The following is a 6,000-nucleotide window of genomic DNA, read 5'->3' on the forward strand; positions in this document are numbered from 1 at the left end:
CAGTGTGCTAACATCTGCCTGCAGCCTGTAGCCAAGTGTTTGTGTGACTTGGAAAGCCTTCCAGATACATTTACCTAGAGATTTTCTACTAGCACATCGCATCTGACAGAAACCATCCAGCTGGGTCTGATAAATAATGGTTGGCGGCAGCGTCTATCAGTGATGATTGATTTACAGATTGCCGAATAACCATAGTCCTGACCTCGCTAAAAGGACATAATATATATATATATATATAAATACAGATTATGCTAAGAGTGTGTGTGTATATATTGAGTGTGCGATATACGTAGGGCATGCGTGAAGTTCCACTCTTCAAGTCCTAGTCGTTGACCCCATTCTGATGTTATCTCCACCCATTCACAGCCAGCGGACCACCTCCTTTTCAGCAGCCCCCCCAGCACATTGCCCCCGACCCATAAATACATAAGCCTCCTTATCCCAGGCTCCATTCTGCTTCCAGCTCTGGGATGAGTTGAGCCATAGCAAAGGGTTGTCCTATGCAAGTTTTAATATCCATCCTGGTACTGTGGCTACAAGGTCCCTGGCTGATCCTGGAGAAGATCTTCCAACTAGTGGGATTATGCATGGCGTGGGGCATTGGGAATAACATTTCAGCGTCTTAGATCCTTTATGCAAAAGAGGGCACATTCAGTTCCCTAAAAAATGACCCTCATGGTAAGTGAGAATGGCTTTGATGAACACCATAGCATTCTTGGGTGTCACCAACTCCGCAGTTCCAGCTGAAGAGCAGCAGATGTCAGATGGTTGACACTTACAATCAGCAGCAATTAAGTAATCACCGGCTTTTCAGCCAAGAATGTCAAGTTAATAAAAGGCCTTAAAAAAAAAAAAAAAAAAAAAACTCCATGGAAGAGTGAAAGGAAAGCCAAGTTGCTGAAGGATTGTGTGGCTCTGCCCAAGCATAGCAGCTTAGGTGATGTGCTGCCTTGGACATTGCAGCAATGAATATTTCATGAAGATCTCATAATAATATGAAAAGAGACATAAGCTTTGCATTGTCCTGGTAATGTGATCGGAGCCTGTACAGAGAGGTGCTGGCCAAGCTGCCAGCATGTGCTCCATTATCAGGGCATGCCATAACATGACAAGCAGTACATGGTGACTTACCTGAGGAGATGGGGGTCCTCCAGCGAGGAGTCACTGCCCCTGCTGCTCCTAGGCTGGGGGTAAGCAGTGCACAGGAGAATGACAGCTGGTCTTTATTACAAGCACTCGGAATAAACTGCAGGACCCCCTAAGTTTGTGCTGGGGGGCAGCGTGGACTGAGCTGACGGCAGGCTGCTAGGAGTGGAGCAGCATCAGCAGCACACTGCAGCCTCTCCGGCATCCCTCCTGTGGGAAGGCAGGAGCCGCCAGCCCATTGGCTCCCTGCTCAGGATGCTGCCCTGAATAGCCAATCTAGCAGCACAAACACAGCCTGCATCGCCCACCCCGTGGATCACTGTCCCCCAGATGGGCAGGGGCGAGGGAGGAAGGAGATCCCGGCGAATGACAATCAAGGACACCTGTGAGTCCTCTGGACCAGCAAAGTGACCCTGGCTTACTGTGCCACCTGTGCCTCCGGCAACACAGCTCCCCGTGCCCTGCGTGTGCCCAGCGCACCTCTGCCTCATGGGGCGGATCACCCTCAGCAAAGCACGGTGTGCAGGAGTGGTGGGGGATGGGAGGATGCCAGGCTGAAGTACACCGTGTAATACTGTGCTGGGACTCCAGAGGATCACTGCAGGGGGCAGTGGGCAATTAGTGGGGTCTTTATCACAGCTACACAGCAAACGTGTGTGTGTATATAGAGCTGTGCATGTGTGTGTGTATATAGAGCTGTGTATGTGTGTGTGTATATAGAGCTGTGTATATGTGTGTATATAGAGCTGTGTATATGTGTGTGTATGTAGAGCTGTGTATATGTGTGTATATAGAGCTGTGTATGTGTGTGTATATAGAGCTGTGTATATGTGTGTATATAGAGCTGTGTATATGTGTGTGTATATAGAGCTGTGTATATGTGTGTATATAGAGCTGTGTATATGTGTGTGTATATAGAGCTGTGTATATGTGTGTATATAGAGCTGTGTATATGTGTGTGTGTAAATAGAGCTGTGTATATGTGTGTATATAGAGCTGTGTATATGTGTGTGTATATAGAGCTGTGTATGTGTGTGTATATAGAGCTGTGTATATGTGTGTGTGTATATAGAGCTGTGTATATGTGTGCATATAGAGCTGTGTATATGTGTGTGTATATAGAGCTGTGTATGTGTGTGTATATAGAGCTGTGTATATGTGTGTATATAGAGCTGTGTATATGTGTGTGTGTAAATAGAGCTGTGTATATGTGTGTATATAGAGCTGTGTATATGTGTGTGTATATAGAGCTGTGTATATGTGTGTGTATATAGAGCTGTGTATGTGTGTGTATATAGAGCTGTGTATATGTGTGTGTGTATATAGAGCTGTGTATATGTGTGTATATAGAGCTGTGTATATGTGTGTGTATATAGAGCTGTGTATGTGTGTGTAAATAGAGCTGTGTATATGTGTGTATATAGAGCTGTGTATATGTGTGTGTATATAGAGCTGTGTATGTGTGTGTATATAGAGCTGTGTATATGTGTGTGTGTATATAGAGCTGTGTATATGTGTGTATATAGAGCTGTGTATATGTGTGTGTGTATATAGAGCTGTGTATATGTGTGTATATAGAGCTGTGTATGTGTGTGTATATAGAGCTGTGTATATGTGTGTATATAGAGCTGTGTATATGTGTGTGTATATAGAGCTGTGTATGTGTGTGTATATAGAGCTGTGTATATGTGTGTGTGTATATAGAGCTGTGTATATGTGTGTATATAGAGCTGTGTATATGTGTGTGTGTATATAGAGCTGTGTATATGTGTGTATATAGAGCTGTGTATGTGTGTGTATATAGAGCTGTGTATATGTGTGTGTATATAGAGCTGTGTATATGTGTGTAAATAGAGCTGTGTATATGTGTGTATATAGAGCTGTGTATATGTGTGTGTGTATATAGAGCTGTGTATGTGTGTGTATATAGAGCTGTGTATATGTGTGTGTGTATATAGAGCTGTGTATATGTGTGTATATAGAGCTGTGTATATGTGTGTGTGTATATAGAGCTGTGTATATGTGTGTATATAGAGCTGTGTATGTGTGTGTATATAGAGCTGTGTATATGTGTGTATATAGAGCTGTGTATATGTGTGTGTATATAGAGCTGTGTATGTGTGTGTAAATAGAGCTGTGTATATGTGTGTATATAGAGCTGTGTATATGTGTGTGTATATAGAGCTGTGTATGTGTGTGTATCAGGGCCGGCTCCAGGTTTTTGAGGGCCCCGGGCGAAAGAGTCTCAGTGGGCCCCACCCTTTAACACATACCCCGATTCATGATCGCGTATATAACACTGCCCACGTAGTATATAGCAGCCCATGTAGTATATAGCAGCCCACGTAGCATATAGCAGCCCACGTATTATATAGCAGCGCAGCCCACATAGTATATAGCAGCGCCACTCACTCATGCACTGGTAGGACTAGGAGCTCCTCCTGAATCTGCCTCATAAGTTCAGCAGCACGGCAGCCAGCCAGGAGCGGAGATCAGAGCAGAGAAGTGCTCTCTCCCCCCACAAACAATGTCAGGCTGGCTGCCTTCTCTTAACCCCTATGTGTGCCTGCCTGGCTGCACTGACTGAGTGATAAGATGCTTGTGTCAGAGCTGGCACATAGGGGTTAAGAGAACGCAGCCAGCAGTGACTTTGTAGGCGGAGACAGCATGTTATCTCCTGCTCTGCTCTCCCAGCTGTATCTATCACAGCATGAGTGGGCCCCCCTCTCTCCCCAGGGCCCCGGCATTTGCCCGCTGTGCCGGGTGCTGACGCCGGCCCTGGTGTGTATATAGAGCTGTGTATATGTGTGTATATAGAGCTGTGTATATGTGTGTGTATATAGAGCTGTTTATATAGAGCTGTGTATATGTGTGTATATAGAGCTGTGTATGTGTGTGTGTATAGAGCTGTGTATATGTGTGTATATAGAGCTGTGTATATGTGTGTATAGAGCTGTGTATATGTGTGTATATAGAGCTGTGTATATGTGTGTGTATATAGAGCTGTGTATATGTGTGTATATAGAGCTGTGTATGTGTGTGTGTATAGAGCTGTGTATATGTGTGTATATAGAGCTGTGTATATGTGTATATAGAGCTGTGTATATGTGTGTATATAGAGCTGTGTATATGTGTGTGTATATAGAGCTGTGTAAATGTGTGTGTGTATATAGAGCTGTGTATATGTGTGTATATAGAACTGTGTATATGTGTGTGTATATAGAGCTGTGTATATGTGTGTATATAGAGCTGTGTATATGTGTGTATATAGAGCTGTGTATATGTGTGTGTATATAGAGCTGTGTATATGTGTGCATATAGAGCTGTGTATATGTGTGTATATAGAGCTGTGTATGTGTGTGTATATAGAGCTGTGTATATGTGTGTATATAGAGCTGTGTATGTGTGTGTGTATAGAGCTGTGTATATGTGTGTGTGTATATAGAGCTGTGTATATGTATGTATATAGAGTGTGTGTATATAGAGCTGTGTATATGTGTGTATATATAGAGCTGTGTATATGTGTGTGTGTATATAGAGCTGTGTATATGTATGTATATAGAGTGTGTGTATATAGAGCTGTGTATGTGTGTGTATATAGAGCAGTGTATATGTGTGTGTATATAGAGCTGTGTATATGTGTGTGTAGAGCTGTGTAAATGTGTGTGTGTATATAGAGCTGTGTATATGTGTGTGTGTATATAGAGCTGTGTATATGTGTGTATATAGAGCTGTGTATATGTGTGTATATAGAGCTGTGTATATGTGTGTGTATATAGAGCTGTGTATGTGTGTGTATATAGAGCTGTGTATATGTGTGTATATAGAGCTGTGTATGTGTGTGTATATAGAGCTGTGTATATGTGTGTGTATAGAGCTGTGTATATGTGTGTATATAGAGCTGTGTATATGTGTGTGTATATAGAGCTGTGTATGTGTGTGTATATAGAGCTGTGTATATGTGTGTGTATATAGAGCTGTGTATGTGTGTGTATATAGAGCTGTGTATATGTGTGTGTATAGAGCTGTGTATATGTGTGTATATAGAGCTGTGTATATGTGTGTGTATATAGAGCTGTGTATACAGTGGGGCAAAAAAGTATTTAGTCAGTCAGCAATAGTGCAAGTTCCACCACTTAAAAAGATGAGAGGCGTCTGTAATTTACATCATAGGTAGACCTCAACTATGGGAGACAAACTGAGAAAAAAAAATCCAGAAAATCACATTCTCTGTTTTTTTTAACATTTTTTTTGCATAGTATGGTGGAAAATAAGTATTTGGTCAGAAACAAAATTTCATCTCAATACTTTGTAATATATCCTTTGTTGGCAATGACAGAGGTCAAACGTTTTCTGTAAGTCTTCACAAGGTTGCCACACACTGTTGTTGGTATGTTGGCCCATTCCTCCATGCAGATCTCCTCTAGAGCAGTGATGTTTTTGGCTTTTCGCTTGGCAACACGGACTTTCAACTCCCTCCAAAGGTTTTCTACAGGGTTGAGATCTGGAGACTGGCTAGGCCACTCCAGGACCTTGAAATGCTTCTTACGAAGCCACTCCTTCGTTGCCCTGGCGGTGTGCTTTGGATCATTGTCATGTTGAAAGACTCAGCCACGTTTCATCTTCAATGCCCTTGCTGATGGAAGGAGGTTTGCACTCAAAATCTCACGATACATGGCCCCATTCATTCTTTCATGTACCCGGATCAGTCGTCCTGGCCCCTTTGCAGAGAAACAGCCCCAAAGCATGATGTTTCCACCACCATGCTTTACAGTAGGTATGGTGTTTGATGGATGCAACTCAGTATTATTTTTCCTCCAAACACGACAAGTTGTGTTTCTACCAAACAGTTCC

The 6,000-nt window shown here is 42.7% G+C and overlaps 1 protein-coding gene across 14 annotated transcripts in view; it reads right to left on the minus strand.

Moving 5' to 3' along the window:
* Window positions 1-1,630, minus strand: part of LOC138675902 (synaptotagmin-1) — a 1,081,934-nt gene extending 1,080,304 nt beyond the window's left edge. For 7 of the 14 annotated variants that reach the window (XM_069764535.1, XM_069764526.1, XM_069764534.1 and 4 more), the window contains exon 1: window positions 1,132-1,419. The gene's annotated coding sequence lies outside the window, so the exon portion shown is untranslated. Of the gene's footprint in view, window positions 1-1,131 lie in introns of all 14 variants that reach the window. The other 7 variants (XM_069764529.1, XM_069764520.1, XM_069764525.1 and 4 more) reach the window with 3 other exon arrangements.
* Window positions 1,631-6,000: the final 4,370 nt, after the last annotated feature.

Source organism: Ranitomeya imitator, chromosome 4 (genome assembly GCF_032444005.1).
Source record: "Ranitomeya imitator isolate aRanImi1 chromosome 4, aRanImi1.pri, whole genome shotgun sequence".
Classification (NCBI taxonomy): Eukaryota; Metazoa; Chordata; class Amphibia; order Anura; family Dendrobatidae; genus Ranitomeya; species Ranitomeya imitator.